Source organism: Schistocerca serialis, chromosome 8, assembly GCF_023864345.2.
Source record: "Schistocerca serialis cubense isolate TAMUIC-IGC-003099 chromosome 8, iqSchSeri2.2, whole genome shotgun sequence".
Lineage (NCBI taxonomy): Eukaryota > Metazoa > Arthropoda > Insecta > Orthoptera > Acrididae > Schistocerca > Schistocerca serialis.
In genome coordinates, this window is record NC_064645.1 from 550728085 (window position 1) to 550750326 (window position 22242).

Here is a 22242-nt window from a genome sequence, read left to right on the forward strand (position 1 = left end):
ATTAGCTTTTACCCTACATTATCTATAGCCATTCTGAAAATACTATGGTCAGATGTAAACCACCATTGTTTGGAATGTGTTTCCTTACTTATCCATTGTCTGTGATTTCTCCCTTATATAGTAACATTTCTGGAAGTGTTCCTAGGTATGAGTATGTCTGATAATTGTGGTGTTGTGCTGACCAATCAACAAGTCAGGCCTCACAGACTTCCAACCAGGTAAAATTGCCAGTGCTTCCTTGGCCGATGCATCTATGACAACATAAAAAAAAAAAAAAAACTGGACACAAATGATGATGCTAGCCAAGCCTGCATCTGGCACTGTTGTTTCTGAACATGAATGGCACCTGCGCAATGCCCCCAATGTGTTGCAAGTGTCAATCACAGTCAAAACAATGTTCTGTCTAGTTGTGACTGGATTATGTCAGAGCTAACTAAATTTAAAAGTGAGCGAATTGTTGGCATTCATATGGTGGACACTTCTGTAAGCAATGTAGCTGAAGCTTTTGGTTTTTCAAGAGGCCCTGTATCAAAGATTTATACCGCATAAAGGCAAAGCAGAGAAACGTCATCTGCTTAGCCACAACACAGTTGAAAGTGTGTGTTGAGTTATTGTGACAACAGTTATTGAAGAAGACTGTGATGAAGAATAAGAGGATGTCAGCTGCAACAGTCACTGTAGAACTGAATGTTACACTCATGAATCCTGTCAGCATAAAAACAACATGAAGAGAGCTACATAATCTAGGAATTCAGGATGACCTGGGTTTCCAAAACAACACATCAGTGATGCTGATGTCTGTAACAGGAAAATATAATGTCAAAGGCATTAAACATGGGCTATGGAGCAATGGAAGAAAATCATTTGGTAGGATGAGTCCGGTTCCACACTGTCTCCAACTTCTGGCCAAGTTTATGTCTGGTGTATGCTGCCCAAGCCTACAATGCAGACTGCTTGCTGCCACGAGTGAAATGTGATGGGGGTTTAGTGATGATTTGGGCACACATGTCATGGTACTCCATGCGTACCTTGGTTACTGTGCAAGGTTGCATTGCTGCCAAGGATTATGTGACCATATTGGCTGATCATATCCATCTGGTGGAACAATGTTTGTTCTCCAATGGTGATGCTATGTTTCAAGATGACAGGACCCATCTTAACACAGCTTGCATTGTCTAGGACTCATTCTGTCAGCACGAGAATGAATTTTTGCATCTCCCCTGGCCACTACAATCATCAGATCTCAATATTATTGAGCCTTTTTCATCTACTTTTGGAGAGAAAGGTGCTCAATCTTTATCCACATCCAGCATCTTTCCTGAACTTGCCACTATTTTGCAGGAAGAATGATATTAAATTCCTTTGAAAACCATACAGGACCCATACGTATCCATTCTGTGATGACTGGATGCTGGTTTGAATGTCAACAGTTTTCCTACACCGTATTAGGCATCGTAATGCATTGTGTTTTTAATATTTCCACATTTTTGTCCAGTCCCTGTACTTTCACTTTCTTGACTATCAGCTGAGTTTTAATACCTTAGTCTTAAAGCACCAGGGCCTCCTCTTCTACTGTGATACCTGATTTGTCAGGGAGAGACGATCGCCCACTTCAGTCTCCATCATTCTGGGAGTGTCTGAGCCTTCTAAGCACTGCCTCATATGATGGAGTATTGTTGCCATACACTTCCACCAATTCACTATGAATTACTGCGGTAGTATTCCCCTTCAATGCAGAAAACAAATTACCACATGATATTCCACTGTGTCAGTGGGCTGCACCATTTTGTTTTGGCAGCTATAGCTTTGTGCTATGGTATTGAGGGGGGGAATTACAATGTGTACCATGTCTGAAGACAAATATCTGCAAACAAATAAAAAATTAATCACATAACTTTATGAGTATTCCTCACACATCTTGTCAAAACCTCTTCTGCTAAACATAATGTTGAAAGAAAAAAATAATGATAGAAATGGGAGGGTATCACAAAGGAGTGTTGTCTCTAGGAGAAGGGAGCTGTTATGAAACTGATTTTTGTACTTAATTTTGTGTCTAGAGATGGTGGTGTCAATGTAATCAGTGTTGTGCGAACTGCGTAAAAAAAAAAAAAAAAAAAATCTTGCTAAAGCTGCTGCTGCTAAGTATCCTATAGGAAAGCAGTGGCTTCTGTAGCATAAGAAGTGCACAAACTAGACTCCTGGTGAATGAAAATATGTGATGTGGTCTGACAAGTGTAGTTCTTAACACTGTTTAGTGCTGCAGGATTTGTCGAACTATAGCGAATACTAGCAAAAGTCTAAAATGAAGGTTGTTTTGTTCCAATCTTGAAGTATGGTGGAAATTATTCAATGGTTTGAGCAGTCATATTATTGTGTTTTGTGGATCCTATTAGCATCATGGATGAAAACACTAGACAAAAACACTGTTGAAAAACATGCCAAAGTGTCAGATGGTAAGCTGTTTAACTCTGCAAGCACACACTGGCCAAAACATCATTTTGTCAAACATTTTCTTGTCAGAGTTAGAGATAAGAGAAGATTTGTAACAGGAGTAGGTTGCAAGCAAGAGAAAATGGCCTGCTTTCATGTGAGGTAAATCTAAAATGCTATAACAGCTGAAAATGTGAAAATTTTCTGGAGTCACTCAAACTTTAAAAAACCATCAGGGAAAAGACAAAAGCACCACTGCAAGCTACTTTTGTAAAGCTTACTAACGACAAACTATGACTAGCACTAGTCTACTCACACGGACAATCACAGGAATTACTTCTAGATCTCATGCTCAGTTACTGGCATTGCCAGGGTACACTCAACCCCCTAACGTCAACTGAGAAGCTGCTTAAGTGAGAAGTAGTGGCCCAAGATCTACAAAGCTGACAATGACCAGGAGAGCATTGTGCCGGCCCCACACACTCTATACCACATCTCAATGACATTCTTAGAGGGTAGCATGGTGACTGGTCAGCACTGAATAGTCCATCAGGGACAGAACATGGAGCTGGCAAATGTATAAGCACACAATACAAATTATTAGTCACTCCCTTAAAGGAACAGACTGGTTGCTGTGGAGTGCTGTAGATGGTATAAAACTGGTACTAACAGGGCATGCAACCATCCACCAAAGATGCAGAGCAGTAAAGTGGTATGTATGTGCCAGTCAGTTGTATGAAATCAGCACTGTGAAAGATGCGAACATAGAGACATGGCAGAGACACAGAATGGGGCATCATATATGGACATGCTATGTTCACACTGCAACTATGATTACTGGACTTGGAGTATCAGCGTGAACTGTTCAGTGTGTCTACAAGGAACGATGTATCACCACAACCATGTAACACAGCATGAGAACAGTGGCCATAAAAAAATCCCAACAGGTAGGAACCAGACATGAAAGTCACACTTGTCAATTACAACTGGTTTCAATCCTGCTGCTGTCAGTGAATGCAGGTTCATCTCAACCAGTTCCTAGGCAAGCACTGCAAAGTGAACTGCACACAGCAGATGTTTTGAATCAGGTGCCTTGCAGAAGACCATCTATCACCATGGTACATAGAACTGCACATCTTCCGTAGGCCAAACCACACAGGAATTATACGGTAGCTGACTGGAGACGTGGTGAGGTCTATGGAGTATTGATTTTACCTCTTTCCAAACAATGCATGAAATCAAGTATGCAATGAGACATTTAACACGCAGTGTGTGGAGGATAGTTCAGTCTGGAGACCGTTCTGCGATGTTTTGGGTGGTGTTTCTAGGCACTCTCATTTAGGACACTATTAACATGAATGAGGATGTTTAATTCAATATAACTGGTGACTAAGGCTTGCCCTATCTTCTATATCTTCATGATAACTATGCTGTGGACACTCCTGTTTCTCAAGATAACTACAGCCATATTCACGGGGTTGCACACATAGCTTTCTGGATTAATAAACATTCAGGTGCACTATCACACCTCAACTGGTCTGCTAAATCATCCAAACTGAATCCCTCAGAAAATTTCTGGGACTGTCTGGAACACTGCGTGAAACATAGGAATCAATATCCCCACAATCTGGTAGCTCTGTGGAACCTAATCATTAGTGAGTGATTCATCTGGATATAGCACTCTTGAAGAAACTTGTGAACTCTCTTTGTTGCTGAACTGAGACCATTATTATGGCTAAAGATCATGTTACATGGTATTAGCTTGATGTCTCCTAAGGTGACAAATTTGTAGTCTGCTGTACTTATACAATTATATCAGGAGAAAAGCGACTACTTCGAGAAGGACAGCCACTGCTTCTCCAATTACACAACTCAGCTGCTGTTTCTGTCTACAACTTCATACTAAACACTTATGTAATGTTCAGAGACTACTAAAGCTGTCTATGTACTGGAAAAATTAAAATCCTATTTAATAGGAACATTAGTGGCAAGTGGAATTTTCATCCCTAAGTCCAGATATTCTGAGGGGTTATAGAAGATGTATTCTGCATGCCAGTAGTCCCACACAGATATGCTTTTATTCATCTATTATATGGGTTGTATACTCTATTCAGACAGCCAAACAAATGGGTACTGGTGCATTATTTGTTCATACCAGGCAAGTCGACTGACATGTTCGAGAAAGTGACTGAACCACAATGCCCCCATGATGCTGCAGCCCCTGCATTCGCTGGACAGCCACTTCTATAATCAGCCTGTCATTCATAGGCTGAGGTCCAGATGACACCTTTGTGATATGGAATCATGCTGAAGAGGAACTGAGTGATTTTTTGGTGCACATAAACAGTTTCAAGCCAAAGATACAATTCACCATGGAGAAAGAGAGTAATGGACAACTAAATTTGGAATCATGCTGAAGAGGAACTGAGTGATTTTTTGGTGCACATAAACAGTTTCAAGCCAAAGATACAATTCACCATGGAGAAAGAGAGTAATGGACAACTAAATTTTTTGGGTGTATTGGTTATTAAACGGGCAGATGGGACTTTGGGGCACAAGGTATATAGGAACGACACACACACCGATCGTTACCTACATAAGGATTCGAATCATCATCCTAGGCAGAAGAGAGGAGTCATAAAAACTTTAGTGGACAGGGCTAATAACATCTGTGAGCCAATTTATTTGCAAGATGAATTAAGCCATTTGCGAATGGCTTTCAAGAGAAATGGGTACACTGACAACGAAATAGATCGAGCACTCCACCCTAGAAGGAATGTGTCTAAAAATACACGACAACGACAACTGTCGGCTGGAAAAGTTTTTCTTCTATTTATTCATAACATCACGGACCATATTGGAAAAGTTTTGACCAAGTTTCAAGTGGAGACAATCTTTCGACCTACCAAGAAACTTAGTGAAAGTTTAAGATCGGTGAAAGACGTACGACACCCCTTGGCTACTCCAGGTGTGTATAGAATTCCGTGTGCTTGTGGCATGGTTTATATTGGAACTACTAAAAGGAGTGTTAATACCCACCTAACGGAACACAAAAGGTACTGTAGATTGGGACAAATTGACCAAAGAGCTGTAGCGGAACACGTTTTCAAAGACAGTGATCACGAAATAAAATTTAGTGAGACAAACGTGATAGCTTGGACCTCACATTATTATACCCGCATGTATAGAGAAGCTATAGAGATTTACAAGCACAAAAATAATTTTAATGAAAAAGAAGAAGGATTAAAACTAGACAAGATATGGCGGTCGACTCTGTAGGCTACCAACGAAGTGACTATCGATTACCTATAATTGAGAGAGATGGCACTAGCCAGAGATAGTTTTAAAGTTGAAAGCACGTGATGAGTGGTGGCACCATCTAAGCGCTCTATATAAGTGGGAGCTCCAGTGCCTAGCAGCCAGTCGCCGACTCACCTCAGAAGATGCTGCCCGCAGTAGGCAATGAAACGTCAGGAAGGAGAAGCAGTTTTATATATGGACCACAGCAATTCAGTCCGGAAGTTTTAATTAATGAAGACGCCGGTCGTGAAAGCTTACATGTTATGATTAGCACTGTCAAGCCTCTGTACCAGTACCTTGTGAGATGCTATATTTCTGAACTTTTTGCTCTTACTGTCAAAACAGACAGATTTTTGCTGTCAATAAACTTGTTGGGACTTATCACTGTTGTCCCTATGAGGGATACTTCAGTCTTGCCTTCACTCAATTTTTTGTGGTTTGTCGCTTCCACCAGTTGACTCTCGCACCATGTCAGAACTGTTGTTGATAGTATTTTTTTCCTTGCTGAAATGTTTTCAACAACCAGTCAGGCCACAAGTCAATAATCTACAAGGAAGTAACTGAAAAGTATGCTGGAATGAATCTTATCAATTTTTTTGCCATTTGTGGGACACTTAGTTCTTACGGAACTAATTCTCTGAATGCTAGCTGAAAATTTTGGGATTTAATGTATGTAAAAATACAAACACTTTTAATAGAATGTTGCTTTGGACAAGGGGGTGCCCATGACACCTTCCTGCCCCCCCCCCCGCCCGCCCCCCTTCCTGCCCTCTTTGATCTGTGCCTCGAAGCCAGAGGCTAGACAGTTCCAATACAATTAACATGCCATATCACAGAACAATTTTCCTTCCCACGTAATTGAGGAACACAGTGAAACCTCTCTATATACAGGTGAATCACCTAAAACCTGCACTGCAAATAATGTGGAAATGGACAATGCTACTGTAATGTGGTTTTCACAGAGAGGTTTGGCAGTCAGGGGTTCATATTGTTAGCCAATAAGCAGACTGTAATAACATTTAGAAAGTGTATTTTTGTGCAAACATGAAGTTTCTGAAATGGAACAATGCCTAGTGACATCAACAAAAGTAGGGTAAATTGGAATGTAAATGGTGTTTGCTGTGGGATTCTAGTGTAAGTCATTTACAAGATATTTTATTTGTAAAAGTTTCCACACTGACACTTGTTTATGCCATTTAACCTGCATAGTTGCTATGTATGATGTTTTATGTTCCCTTACTGTTTGCTTGTGTGCTCCTTGAGTGCATTGCAAATTGCTAATCAGTTAATGTGTGACAGTCGAAGCAAAGGACGATGGGCTTTACCAATGCAGAAAAAGCCAACTTGCTCAAGGCGTATGGAGAGTGTAGGAAGAATGCAGCTTATTCTTGTATGATGTATGTGGCACGATATCCCAATAGATGTAAACCATCTCAACAATTATTTATCAACCTCTTCAACCAGGTGAAAGTGCTAGTGTAACACAATGTAACTGAGGGAAACAAGCAATGACAGAAGAGGGGCAAGTTAATATTCCTCCTGTTGTTGCAGTGATCCACATGTTAGTCCTGCACAGCTGCACGAGGAAGTGGCATGTGTCAGACAAGTGTCCTACACATTCTCCATTCACATAGGTTCCATACCTACCACATCTCTCTCCATCAAGAGCTGGATGGAAACAAATATAATAATTGTGTTAAATTCTGTACATGGGCTTTATGACAGGATACTCCAGATGTATCTTTTTGAGTGATGAAGCCACATTTACCAGTCATGGCCTGGTAAACCATCAAAACATGCACTATTGGTCTGTTAGCAATCCCCACTGGGGAACTTCAGCATCAATGGAGTGTAAACATGTGAGTGGGATAGTGAACCACCAGGTCCTGGACCCATTTTTCATAAATGGAACACCGAACGTGCACAAGTATCACAGCCTCCTAACAGACCATCTTCCATGGGTGCTAGAAGACGTTCCACTGCAAACTAGTAGGAACCTTTAGTACCAACATGATGACTGTTGAGCCCATAGCACACAAAGTACAACAGCATATCTTCTTAAACTGTTTTTAAATAATGGACTGGACACAGAGGACCTATACTTTGGCTGGCCATTCCTTGGATCTGACGCCTGTACAATCTTTTCTGTGGGGAAAACTGAAAGATGCTGTCCACAAGGGCATACTAACTACACACAATGACATGCAACAACAGATTACTGCAGCCTGCTCGAACATCTCTGCTGAAATGCTTCCACGTGTGCAGCACTTGTTCCATACCAGACTGGAAACATGTATTGCTGCTAGCAGTGGTCATTTTGAACACAACATATGATGGTCGATTATCTCATTGCTGGTCAGAAATAAAATAACCAGCACATGCACTTGTGTTATTCTTTTGTGTGTTCTACCACAGGTATTGAACAAGTGTCAGTGTGGGAACTTTTCAAAATATAATATCTCGTAAACAACTCGCACTCGACTCCTGCAACAAACACCGCTGACATCCCAATTTACCCTACTTTTAGTCTGTTAATGTCAATAGGCATTGTTCCATTTCAAAAAGAGTATGTTTGCACAAAAAATACACTCTCTCAGTATTGTTATAATCTGTTTATTGGCTGACAGCGGGAGCCCATGACTACCAATCCAGCTGTGAAAACCACACATCAATAGCACTTTCCATTTCCACAATATTTGCTATGCAAGATTTAGGTGATTCATCCTGCATATAAAATCAAGTTGTCTCTTCACATCCGTCTGTATGTGCAGGCTTATCTCAGGAACTGCAGTTGGGATTTTGATCTGGTTTCCACTAACTGATACACTGATTCGTGAGGAAGGTTTTTGTGTATAATTTATAATATTTCATTCAATTTGTCTGAATTATGATGAATTATAGTTAAAAATAATATCTGTGCTACCTAGCAAACAGCTGTCGTAGCTCAAGAGAGCATCAGTATCTTTAGACAGCAGAAACTGTAACAAAACTCACTTGCGGTGTGGATGTTTTGCACAGCATTATATTGAAGACAGAATGTTCTGAATGGTAAACAGTGAGGAAGGAAAGAGATTGGCTGATTCCTGGAAAGGCAAAGAAGACTGTGTCTGTTGTACATATTTTAAAACGGCATTATTGAAGACAGAAAACGTCAGTAGCAGTGGACAAGAAAAGTCTGGTTGCACCATTTCTTGAGGAAAGATTCTTTTAGATTATTTTCGTTTAGCCTTTGAATTATATTTTTTGTAACATTATGTTTTACAGGATTTTTATTTGTACATATTTACTAATCATAATCACGTAATTTAAAAAAATTACAACAATAAATAAAAAATTATAGCACTGTGGATCCTGTCGCCATGGAAGAATTGGGTGCCTGAAGACGAATAGTTCATTTTTTATTATGGATAAAAGTGGCGGTACCAAGCAGGAGTAGCTCTGACCCCTTTTTTCCCCTATCATTCACCTCTCAGTAATATGCAGAATCGATTCACACAAAACGTGGCTTGGATTCCATGATAAACTGTACCTCCCCCTTCCCAGTTGGATAACTTGCAAGTCGCATATCTCCCAAGTCACCCCGTTTACATGGATCCCCAAAACCTTATTTTGTAAATCGATTTTTCAATATCGTTTTTGGTTGGTCATGTATAAACACCTAAGAATCGATTTTGAAATCCGCTTCTAGTTGCCGGTTTCTAGCAAGTCCGCTTCATACGTTAACATGTAAACGTGACAACGAAAAATAGTTTCCGAAATTCGGCTTTCGCCATTCGGAAGAAGTGACGCATGTACCGGTAAACGTAGTGAGTGACGTCCAATTGATTGCAGTCGTTTCAGAACAACTGCATAGCGAAAAAACATGGTATGGGATGCAGATTTACTTAGTTTAGAAAATTTCGCAGCAGCACAACAGACGACTTCCGCTTTCCTTGAATCAAACACAGATGCCAGTACGATTCTCTTCATGGTGGGCAAAGGATATTGTTTAGATACTTTCAAACTATACGGAAGACTGGTAAACGAATCTCTATTGGTGAGAAAGAGATTTAGGCCTTTCAAACATCATAAACATATGGGCACTATCGTACTGAATGGGATTTAGAAATTGCTTGTGGATGAAGACACAAGGTTTCAATATACTTTTACAGATAGTTGTGGGACGGCGTTTCGAAATATGACGACGATTTCACACTCCCGATTCCTGCTTCCCTCATTACCAGTCGTAATTCGCATTCTTAATTCATTGCAAATTCTTCGAACAACGGGCAATGAGTTACTCAACTTTGAAGTATCGTAATATGTATGACCATAACGAAATGATAACCGCCTCATTTCAGGTTGCGATGTGAGACTTACAATTGGAAATAATCAAATATTTTATCAGTAGTTTCTCTGCAATCGTTTGAGAACATCTGCATTGCAAAAACATCTGAATCCAAAAATTTGGTGCTTTATTTTTTATGCTTCAAGTAAAACATTTTCCGAAGAAACACTTCAGCAACTCTGCTTCGTTTGCATACAATAGCCTATGCTCTTTCAGCAGCGCACCAGATGACTTATCTTTAAGCTTTCTGATTTCACAGAATCGAACCTAGATGTGGATAGTGTTCACGGTTCTCTGCGTGCCACGGCAAGAAGTCTGCCGTAAAGAGCCCACGACCAACAATTGCGGCAATGAGTCTCAACAATGCATCACAAGTTTCACAAGATGTGCGCTGTTAAAATGAGCTAAACATTTGGCCCTGCGTGTTTTTTGTTATTTTTTCTTTTATTTGTGCCACCTCAGTTAGCCTCTGATACCTACATACTGAATCTCTCAGACGCAAATACACTCACGATTTGTATACGATATTTACACACATTACTTACATCATGATGTGCTCCCATCTTGCCACGAGATGTCACTTCAAATACCAATTCAATATGGAAGACGTAAGTCATGTCTGTAGACAACTTTCCTGGTGCCTTCGCTGCTTACATTGCGTAAGTTTTATAAAGTTATGATATTCAGTTATTTAACGTTGTTCTCTGAATTTTATTCGTGGCCCCCAAACAAAATACCCTACGCCAGACTGGCCGTAGATATTTAATGCAACCCCTGCGAAGCCGGGTCTTGTCATTAGTCATTGATGAAGTTCTTAAGGCTGCCACGAGATACTACAGTAACCCAGAAGACAATCTGTGTGAAGCGTTGGATTAAAATAACATAATTGATCAATGAATATGTGTATACTTGGGTGTAGCAATCTATGTTACAGGATCATGGAACATTGTAATTTAATGTGATGGTTGTGATTGGTTAACTACATCTTACCTTGGCATTTTAACTTCATTCATCATAAACGATGTTTCTGGAAAGCCTTCAGCTGTCATTCACGATTTAAATAATAAAGCACTGCACCAGATTTATTATTTCATTATTTAGGTACATTATTTAAACCGTGGCATGCGTTAGTTTGAGGATTGGTATCGGGAATAAGGGTACCACATCTAATGGTTAACCAATTCGGATGAATTATTGGTGTAGAGAAATGCCTGAACACTAGTTTTACCACCTAAATCGTCAATTTTGTCTGTCAAATTAATCATTCACGCTAAAGAAAGCAGAATTTAACGTACAGATTAATTTTAAATTTTATCGAAAGTCTCGACAGGCTTCGAGGATTTTAATACCCGACATTAACAAGGGAACCTCCCCATCGCGCCGGCCGCGGTGGTCTAGCGGTTCAGGCGCTCAGTCCGGAACCGCGCGACTACTACGGTCGCGGGTTCGAATCCTGTCTCGGGCATGGATGTGTGTGATGTCCTTAGGTTGGTTACGTTTAAGTAGTTCTAAGTTCTAGGGGACTGATGACCACAGATGTTAAGTCCCATAGTGCTCAGAGCCATTTGAACCAGCCATTCCCCATCGCACCCCCCTCAGATTTAGTTATAAGTTGGCACAGTCAATAGACGTTGCAAAACTGAACACAGATCAATCAAGAAAACAGGAAGAAGTTGTGTGGAACTATGAAAAAAATAAGCAAAATATGCAAACTGAGTAGTCCATGCGCAACATAGGCAATATCAAGGATACTGTGAGCTCACGAGTGCCGTGGTGCCGTGGGTAACGTGAGCAGCTGCGGAACAAGAGGTCCGTGGTTCAAGTCCTCCCTCGAGCGAAAAGTTTAATTTTTTATTTTCATACAATTATCAAAGCTCAGGCACTCACACATAATCAACTTCGCTCTCCAAAATTCCAGGACATGTTCAGATTTGCTTGGACATATGCAGGATTTGACGGTCTATACACGGAAAAATTTGAAAACGTTAAAAACATGTTTTGACAGAGCACAGCGAAAACTGTGCGACCGTGAAACTGTTGCATTCATTTATTGCAGTTTATGTGACAAACTCTTATGTTTTCATCACTTTTTTGGGAGTGATTATCACATCCACAGGAAGACCTAAATCGGGCAAGGTAGAAGAATCTTTTTACCCATTCGCCAAGTGTACAAGTTAGGTGGGTCGACAACATATTCCTGTCATGTGACGCATATGCCGTCACCAGTGTCGTATAGAATATATCAGACGTGTTTTCCTATGGGATGGTTGACCTATGACCTTGCGATCAAATGTTTTCGGTTCCCATTGGAGACGCCTTTCGTCTACTAATCGCACGGTTTTGCGGTGCGGTCGCAAAACACAGACACTAAACTTATTGCAGTGAACAGAGACGTCAATGAACGAACGGACAGATCATAACTTTGCGAAAATAAAGAAAAACTTTTCACTCGAGGGAAGACTTGAACCAAGGACCTCTTGTTCCATAGCTGCTCACGCTAACCACGGCGCTCATGTGCTTGCATTATCCTTGATGTTGCCTATCTTCGCATGGACTACTCAGTTTGTATTTTTTGCTTATTTTTTCATAGTTTCACACAGCTTCTTCCCGTTTTCTCGATTGATCTGTGTTCAGTTTTTCAAGGCCTATCCACTGTGCCAACTTATAACTAAATCTGAGGGGGGTGCGATAGGGAGGTTCCCTTGTAAGACGGGGACAGATGTGTTTACATCACTTTGTACGAGGTGAGAGATTAACATAATCAGATGATAAAATAAATAATAGTGGTACCTATAAACAGCATTCTAGTTATAATTAATATTAAAGAATTACTGAATAAAACGGCAGCGAATAAAAGCTCTCACATTCCCTGGTTCTTTGTACATTTTTAATTGCATTGCTTATTAAAGGAACAATCAGCGGATCTGGATTCGTAGGTAAATGTTATAAGTCTTAGGCGACCGATGATGCTTGCTGCTGCGCCAGCGGCCGAGGTTGGTTCTCGCCCGAACAGCAGGGCCTGATTGCAGCTTCCTGCATTATTATCTCATTGAGCTGACAACACGGCGCCCCCCGCCCTATCTCACCGTACCAAGCTTGCAGGGCTGTTACGTTGCCATGCTTGTTAGGATACGGCTGATGTCTGGAGCACGGAAATCTGACTTCCGGCAATATGCACTGCTGCAACATGAATGACAAGAACTTTCGAGACAATGAGAAGGTTTCCTTTCCAGTACGGTGTACAGAAGATCATTAAACAAAAAAAAGAAAATACTTGGCCGATCCATACCCAAAATTTAAAATGATAGCACATGGTAAAGAGAATAGCTGTAGTGCGCGAAACTCATGCAATAGCCTTAGGGCTTAGGTATTGCCCTACCAAAGTTCTATCATGGGAATAACAAATCTTCTCTCTTGCAGAATAAAACAAAAGTAAATAAAAGTACCTACACTGGTCAAGTATGATTAACTGCGACGCAAGAGAAAATAATCGTTGTTGTTGTTGTTGTGGTCTTCAGTCCTGAGACTGGTTTGACGCAGCTCTCCATGCTACTCTATCCTGTGCAAGCTTCTTCATCTCCCAGTACCTACTGCAACCTACATCCTTCTTAATCTGCCTAGTGTATTCATCTCTTGGTCTCCCTCTACGATTTTTACCCTCCACGCTGCCCTCCAATACTAAACTGGTGATCCCTTGATGCCTCAGAACATGTCCTACCAACCGATCCCTTCTTCTAGTCAAGCTGTGCCACAAACATCTCTTCTCCCCAATCCTATTCAACACTTCCTCATTAGTTATGTGATCTACCCATCTAATCTTCAGCATTCTTCTGTAGCACCACATTTCGAAAGATTCTATTCTCTTCTTATCCAAAATATTTATCTTCCATGTTTCACTTCCATACATGGCTACACTCCATACAAATACTTTCAGAAACGACTTCCTGACAATTAAATCTATACTCGATGTTAACAAATTTCTCTTCTTCAGAAATGCTTTCCTTGCCATTGCCAGTCTACATTTTATATCCTCTCTACTTCGACCATGTTAAGAATATCAGCTAGGCCTACTTGTGTTTAATTGTCGATTGTTGTTTTCTGTCCATTAAAACATTCGAAGTCCGTTAACAATATTCGTCATTAAAATTTATGTATATTTCAGTTTTGGAGCTTGGTTAATTCTTCGCCTGCATTTTATTCTAATGAAAACTATTTTCCCATCACCTACGCCTACACTCTGCAAACCATTACGAAGTGTAAGGAAGAGGGTATTTATGATTGCACCACAAAATTACATCTCCTTCCCGTTTCATTTCCGAATGGAAGGCGGGAGGAATGATTGCTTAAATGACTCTGTATGCACTGTAATTAGCTTAGTCTGATCTTAATGGTCCCTACGACAGCGACAGATTGGTAAATGTAGTATATTCATTAGAATCCTTACTTAATCTTGGTTCTTGAAACTTTTTCAGTAGTTTGCACTTGTCTTCGAGTGTCTGTCATTTCATATTTTACAGCATTTCCCTTGTTTATTTATCTGCCTCAGAAGCATAATAAAACGTAATTATTTATTTGTGTGAGAAGCATCATAAAACGCACAGACAAACTCAGCGTAGGCTTATATGTACAGGGTGTTTCTAAATGAATATCCGGGTTTTAATGCTCTGTAACATCGATTACATTCAACTTACAATTATAAATAATACATCAAATGAAAGGGAAACTCAAACAGTTTTTCTTACAAGTGTTTAGTGTGAGCACCTTTCGTCACACGGCACACTTGGAGTCACGGACGAGTGCTTCCCAAACCTAGATGAGTGTGTCTGGGCTAATTGTTGCAACAATTATACTTACAAAGTCAGGTAGATCAGCTAATAGCGGAGGCACATCACATGATCCTTTATGAGTCTCCAAAGGTAAAAGTCGCATGGGGTCAGACTGGGTAAACGAAGAGGCCATGCGAAACAACCTCTATCCTCCCACACCTTGCGCCGAATCCAGCGGTCGGATACGCAATCGTTTCACCAATCGCCTATTGTGTTATCACAGTGTGGCGACGCTCCATCTTGGTGCCAAATAAAGTTCTGCGGTCCACCTTTTTCCAGTTGAGGAAAGAGCCATGGTTCTAGAGCACCGACATCAGACACACCAGTTACAGTTGCTTCATTGAAAAGGACGCCCTTAACTTTCCGCCGAGATATGGCACAAGAAACATTCAATTTAGGGTCTTTCGTTGATATTGAACCATCTCTTGGGGATCTGCTGACCCAAGGCGCGCACGTTATATGTGTTCACATTTCCTATTAGGTGAAACGTCATTTCATCGCTGAAGATAACACAATGCAGAAAATCGTAATCGTCAAGAAGCAATATTTCGTTTGCAAAGTTGGCATGGAAATAGTATTATGTAGGCTTTAGAGTTTGTAACAACTTCAAACGACAAGAACGTAGTTGTAAGCATCCTCACAGATGTCACTAGGATTGCTGATTCACGACTAGCCTTCCGAACCGATCTCTCGGGGCCACGTGTGGAAAGTTCTCTCACTCGTTAACTTTGCTACTAGCGCTTTCCTACAGAATACGCAGGAAACGGTGCATGGGCACAGGTACGCCCTTTCATTTGAGTGAATTATAAATGGTACTTAGTAAGTTAAATGTAATAAATCTCACAAAGCGCTAACTCCCGGATATATTCATTTTGAAACACCCTGTATTTGTCATGAAACAAAACTCTTACATCCTTGGCCATTAAAATAGAAACATCAAGGAGGATAGTAAATAACAAAATTGTATCCACTGTGCATATACACTACAGTAGGAAGAATATACGATTAAATTCGAAGGTGACTTGAGTAAAGGCCTGCACAAGATGGGAAATTTGGTACACAGAGCTGTCATATCCGGCAGCATCGAGCGAGGCGGAGCAGTAGCATAGCTGCAAACCATAGGGACACGTCCCTGTGCGTGGGGACTTCTGGCTTTCTTTTCCAAAATGGAGGGACATAGGGACTCATTTGTAATCGCTCTATAAAATTTAGAGACTTTTTGTCCAAGAAAGAAAAATTACAAAATAACAAATTAAAAAAGAAAAAGTTGCCGTACACCATAAATTTTAAACATTGTACACATTTGTCGTCATTGCGTATGGAAAGTTGACAAATAAGCGCCTACATCAGGGACAAAACGAGGTTTCACAATAACCTGAACATTGAAACTTTGTGAAACCACGAAATCATTCGAAGAAATAAAAATTTGCTTCTGGAAGCTAACTCTCTTTCTTAGTATAATGCGGAACATCTATTCCTCGCCTACATCTATCAGCATCCCTCTGCTTGCCAAGTACCCAATGGCCGACGGCCTTAGATAAAAGGAACAGACAATAAAATTCGAAAAATCCAAAAAAAGAAAATCGGAACTTGGAATTAAAAAGGAGCTTTTTCTTTTCAGACACTTTCAATGGAGAATAACTGGAAATAGAGCATCATTTCCAGTAATTTCCAAAAGAAAGACTCCATTTCACTGAGGCTGTTGGTGCCTTTAGTAGGAAGCATAGAATGATTACTGTCGCACATGGTATAGAGGCTAAAAGCTGCAAGATTCACGAATAACGTGGTAAATATTGTGTTTGAAAACAGTGACCACTCGGTGTGCAAAATTGTTCATAAAGGCGAAGTGTTACTACCCAATATGTAATTTTTGGTCGTCAGTCTAGAATTTTTTGCGTTCGTACTCTCAAGGTGAACGTAGGGACTTTCCGCAAGTCGTGTACGGACATGGTCCAAAATGAGTTGGCAACACTGTGTAGTAGTTAGCATTCTGGACTCACATTCGGAAGGATGACGGTTCAAAGTACTGCCCTGCCCATCCAGTTTTAGGTTCGGAGCGATTTACCTAAATCGGTCGAGGTAAATCCGGGATGGTTCCTTTGACAAGGGCGCCACTGATTTTCTTTCCCATCCTTTCGTAATCCGAGCTTATGCTCCGTCCTTAATGACCTCGTCGTCGACGGGATGTTACGCTCTCTTTCTTCCTTCCTGCCTTATTTCTAGCAACAATAACAACAGCTCTACTTGGGATTTGTTTGAGGACGTTTGGATGGATGTGATGTCAACAGTTCAAAATGGTTCAAATGGCTCTGAGCACTATGGGACTGAACATCTATGGTCATCAGTCCCCTAGAACTTAGAACTACTTAAACCTAACTAACCTAAGGACAGCACACAACACCCAGTCATCACGAGGCAGAGAAAATCCCTGACCCCGCCGGGAATCGAACACGGGCGTGGGAAGCGAGAACGCTACCGCACGACCACGAGCTGCGGACTGTCAACAGTAAATCGTCTGCTACCAAGGGCGCCCATACGATGGATTTAGAGGGTTGGGGACTGGCTAGACAAGGGGTTTAAAGTATTTTTAATATTTTGGAAGATGAATGGCGACTTGTAAGTATCCATAAAAATTCCAGATCTTTTAAATTTTTTGTTTTAAAGAAAAATACCTGATTACACTATATGTTCTGTTTGCCCTGAGAGCTTGGTGGGGGGGGGGAGGAGGTGGAGGCACCCCCCTCCCCTTGCCATCGGGTATGGGCGCCCTAGTCAGCTACATAGTTCATGTGTGCAGTGAAAACTCTTTGATTCTCCTAGCCGCCTCTTAGCTAAAAACACGGTATTGATATAGATGCTCTTAGTAGTCTTACGATTGTCATTATGCCTCGGAATCAGTGCTGTTTTCCCTGGGGGAACGCTGGGTGATGCGTACCCCTAAGCTTTTTCCTCGATAAAGTAATTTTTTTACGATGTTGAGAACTTGGAAGAGTGCCAAAGATTTGTTCACGGACGTACATTTTTTATTTCATTTTTTCGTGTTGGTAATTGCAATACGAGCGATACCAGTGATAGGTATGGATGGTTATTGTTGTATCGTTCCTTTAAATTGTGTTTTATAGGTTAAAATATGTGTTCGGTAATATTTCCTTGTATTGTTTTGTATGTCGGAGGGTTGATTGGACTCACCTGTTTCATTTGAGGTGTATTTTAGGTCAATTGAAGTGTGCGATACCATTTCTTTTATTGTTCAGGGGCTGGTGGGAATCGCATGCTTCATTTGAGGTGATGTAAACTGAAGTGTACGATACCACATTCTCTTGTATGTTTGGGTGTTTCTCGGCTTTATTTGAGCTGTAGTAAAGCCAACTGAAGAGTCCGACACCTTTTTTTTTTTTTTTTTTAGTTCGACATGTTGATGACGTCATGGCTAAAAGTAGACGAGTGGTATCCCATGTTTCAGTTATTTGTAAATTTCGCTGCATTTTATCCAATGTCGGAGTACCCTCAATTTTTTTATTTTTTTTTAGAAAAAAAGCACTGCTCGGAATTAACCGTTATGTTGTGTGCTTCAATAAGTTGTATTTTCTCACAACATTTGATGATCCCGAGTTGCCGAATGACGCGCTGGAACGATCTCATTGCCATCCGGCAAATCTGAGTCGCGCGCTGCAACAATAAAACGCATTTACGTAAAGTTTTCGCGTCAGCTGCGCCGCGCAGAATCTCTCGTAAACAATTGCGTCACGCCCACCACGGCAAGTACTGACTTATAGCGACAGAGGTGATCCTTAGTCCGACTGCCGTGAAATCCCGCGTAAAAGGGCGCATGATGCAGCACTATGATTCGCCCAACTTGAGGAGCGATTTGACTTAGCCCACGTCACCTATGACAAAACTAAATACAGTTACGTTATGGCAGCATTTAACGTGCTGCGGAAGAACAAAATATCCAAGTTTCACTGCCCAGCACTAAAATCACGCCTGTATCAAGCATGTACTGTAACGCGCTCGTCTCAGTCAGGAGCTAAACGAGTTGAAACATAGCTCTGCATTGAAGAACTCTCCGACCGCTCACCACCTAAACCACTTCGCCATCTTTGTACGCAGGCAGGCTACGCGGTTAACGACGATATTCTACGGAATATTTGGCAGTTGCGCTTATCTGTGGATGCACAGAAAACACAGTTTGCGCTAATGACCTAAACACTCTCGCTCAAACTGCTGACAGAATAGTCGAGATGCATTCATCGACAGGCGTCGCAACTTTCTTCGCCAAAACACAGACTTCTCATGGAACACTGCAAGTGCAAGTAGCTGAATTGTCTAAAGACTCGCCCACACGCAATGGTCTGTCAGTGGACATCACATCTGCGCAACAGATCTGAAATGTATGCAAATTAGTGTCCAGTGTGTGTGTGTGCAGGGTGTAATGCTACGCGGAAGTGAAGGTCGTGTGCAAGATCATCTTTAGCGCAGTCTATGACCTGCGTATACATTTTGGTTTCCTGGTATTTTATTTTGTTTGGTTTGTCCACTCTGTCACTTGAACGTTATTTTGCGTTACGGCTTGTTTTAAAGCCAATAAAGTGAGTTATGCTAACTCGCAACAAAATGGTTCAAATGGCTCTGAGCACTATGGGACTTAACTGCTGAGGTTATCAGTTCCCTAGAACTTAGAACTACTTGAACCTAACTAACGTAAGGACATCACACACATCCATACCCGAGGCAGGATTCGAACCTGCGACCGTAGCGGTCGCGCGGTTCCAGACTGTAGCGGCTAGAACCGCTCGGCCACTCCGGCCGGCTAACCCGCAACAGTTGGTGACTCTGACGTGATATACACTCCTGGAAATGGAAAAAAGAACACATTGACACCGGTGTGTCAGACCCACCATACTTGCTCCGGACACTGCGAGAGGGCTGTACAAGCAATGATCACACGCACGGCACAGCGGACACACCAGGAACCGCGGTGTTGGCCGTCGAATGGCGCCAGCTGCGCAGCATTTGTGCACCGCCGCCGTCAGTGTCAGCCAGTTTGCCGTGGCATACGGAGCTCCATCGCAGTCTTTAACACTGGTAGCATGCCGCGACAGCGTGGACGTGAACCGTATGTGCAGTTGACGGACTTTGAGCGAGGGCGTATAGTGGGCATGCGGGAGGCCGGGTGGACGTACCGCCGAATTGCTCAACACGTGGGGCGTGAGGTCTCCACAGTACATCGATGTTGTCGCCAGTGGTCGGCGGAAGGTGCACGTGCCCGTCGACCTGGGACCGGACCGCAGCGACGCACGGATGCACGCCAAGACCGTAGGATCCTATGCAGTGCCGTAGGGGACCGCACCACCACTTCCCAGCAAATTAGGGACACTGTTGCTCCTGGGGTATCGGCGAGGACCATTCGCAACCGTCTCCATGAAGCTGGGCTACGGTCCCGCACACCGTTAGGCCGTCTTCCACTCACGCCCCAACATCGTGCAGCCCGCCTCCAGTGGTGTCGCGACAGGCGTGAATGGAGGGACGAATGGAGACGTGTCGTCTTCAGCGATGAGAGTCGCTTCTGCCTTGGTGCCAATGATGGTCGTATGCGTGTTTGGCGCCGTGCAGGTGAGCGCCACAATCAGGACTGCATACGACCGAGGCACACAGGGCCAACACCCGGCATCATGGTGTGGGGAGCGATCTCCTACACTGGCCGTACACCACTGGTGATCGTCGAGGGGACACTGAATAGTGCACGGTACATCCAAACCGTCATCGAACCCATCGTTCTACCATTCCTAGACCGGCAAGGGAACTTGCTGTTCCAACAGGACAATGCACGTCCGCATGTATCCCGTGCCACCCAACGTGCTCTAGAAGGTGTAAGTCAACTACCCTGGCCAGCAAGATCTCCGGATCTGTCCCCCATTGAGCATGTTTGGGACTGGATGAAGCGTCGTCTCACGCGGTCTGCACGTCCAGCACGAACGCTGGTCCAACTGAGGCGCCAGGTGGAAATGGCATGGCAAGCCGTTCCACAGGACTACATCCAGCATCTCTACGATCGTCTCCATGGGAGAATAGCAGCTTGCATTGCTGCGAAAGGTGGATATACACTGTACTAGTGCCGACATTGTGCATGCTCTGTTGCCTGTGTCTATGTGCCTGTGGTTCTGTCAGTGTGATCATGTGATGTATCTGACCCCAGGAATGTGTCAATAAAGTTTCCCCTTCCTGGGACAATGAATTCACGGTGTTCTTATTTCAATTTCCAGGAGTGTACAACGTTCACAGGCGTTAAATTCGACTCACATTTCCGCCCTGTACATGCTGCGTCGCACGAAGTACAATCGCGTCGCGCGTCTTCCGGCATGGCTTGCGCAGTTGGAAGGCCAATTTGTGCTAGCACAAGTCACCGCGGACCATGCAAAATATAGTTATGTTGTTGCAGCGCTCAGCGAAGAAATGGCACTGAAAGTGCAGCATATTCTATCGTCACCGTCGAATGTGGTTAAAGAAAAAGTGGTTCAAATGGCTCTGAGCACTATGAGACTCAACTTCAGAGGTCATTAGTCCCCTAGAGCTTAGAACTACTTAAACCTAACTAACCTAAGGACATCACACACATCCATGTCCGAGGCAGGATTCGAACCTGCGACCGTAGCGGTCTCACAGTTCCTGACTGCAGCGTCTAGAACCGCTCGGCCACTTCGGCCGGCGTCGAATGTGAACCGACATCTGGCGATTAAGAACCTCCTAATCACGCAACTTTCACAGTCTGAGGCGAAGAGACTGGAAAAACTATTTCGTACCGAAGAGTGGGCTACCACACGCCACTGCAGCTGCTACGCTGATTACATACGTTGTCAAGCAATGCTGTAGGTGACGACACTCTGCGAAACATTTGGCTGTCACGACTACAGCCTGATGCTGAAAAGATTTTCTACTGCGTACACTGGCGATCTACATGCACTAGCGCGAACTGTCTATAGAATATTTGATATGTATCCGTCTGTGCCTCGACCCCCCTCACCTCCATGAACCGTGGACCTTGCCGTTGGTGAGAAGGCTTGCATGCCTCAGTGATACAGATAGCCGTACTGTAGGTGCAGCCACAATGGAGGGATATCTGTTGAGAGGCCAGACATACATATGATTACTGAAGAGGGGCAGCAGCCTTTCCAGTAGTTGCAGGGGCAGTAGTCTGGATGATTGACTGATCTGGCCTTGTAACACAACCAAAACGGTCTTGCTGTGCAAGCAGAATGAACGGCCGACAGCAAGGAGAAACTACAGCCATAACTTTTCTCGAGGGCTTGCAGCTCTACTGTATGGTTAAATGATGATGCCATCCTCTTGGGAAAAATATTC

At 42.5% G+C, this 22242-nt stretch overlaps 1 protein-coding gene across 1 annotated transcript in view; it reads right to left on the reverse strand.

The window, feature by feature from the left end:
• LOC126416260 (acetylcholine receptor subunit alpha-like 2) overlaps positions 1-22242 on the reverse strand; it is a 175101-nt gene that overhangs the window by 93367 nt on the left and 59492 nt on the right. The gene's annotated exons all lie outside the window — the stretch shown is intronic.